The sequence below is a fragment of the Penaeus monodon genome, chromosome 19 (genome assembly GCF_015228065.2).
Source record: "Penaeus monodon isolate SGIC_2016 chromosome 19, NSTDA_Pmon_1, whole genome shotgun sequence".
NCBI lineage: Eukaryota > Metazoa > Arthropoda > Malacostraca > Decapoda > Penaeidae > Penaeus > Penaeus monodon.
The window spans coordinates 45153250-45153888 of NC_051404.1; the positions used below are offsets into that span (position 1 = coordinate 45153250).

The 639-nt window shown below is 41.3% G+C and overlaps 1 protein-coding gene across 1 annotated transcript in view; it reads right to left on the reverse strand.

Moving 5' to 3' along the window:
- The window catches only part of LOC119585488, a gene marked incomplete in the record, with an annotated part of 7684 nt that overhangs the window by 2765 nt on the left and 4280 nt on the right, over positions 1-639 (reverse strand).

Here is a 639-nt window from a genome sequence, read left to right on the forward strand (position 1 = left end):
CAAAGACCATTGCTGCCTCGAGGTGCAGAGCGGACAATGAAATAGCCAGATCATCACCAGTATGACAAACACACTGACAGTTATAGAACTTGTGACTTATTAAAACGGCACAATTTACACGTTATGTTCGTAATGATTTTTGAGTTTAATTATTTCATTACTTAATCAGTTACTTGGATAGATTATGACCGCATGTGTTCGGGGACAGTGTAATTCCACTACATTTCAAGTAAAGGTCATTACCATAACGACGGTAACGGTTGTTAGCAAAGTCGAAATAAGCATTTATTTCGGTTGTAAGAATGATTCATTTATGCTATCAACAACAATAAACAGACGGGTCTTTATCTAGCAACCCCATTTCGCCTTTACAGGAGAGCCCCAATATATTCACTCCACGACAAATACAAATTATCAAAACAGGCCGGGCGCAAAGGGAGCAGCAGAATGGAGATCGTTATCGGCCATGATTTCTTTGGCGAGGGCTCATCGTCATCCCGTGAAAGACCACCACTACTTTAGGGACGGCATCTAGGTTTCCTTTAACCAGGGATGTTTTAACTTTCCGTTTTGTGGAGCGCAGTCGGCGTTCCCTCTTATCTTTACGGTTTATGTTCAGATCGATAACCTATTGATTCC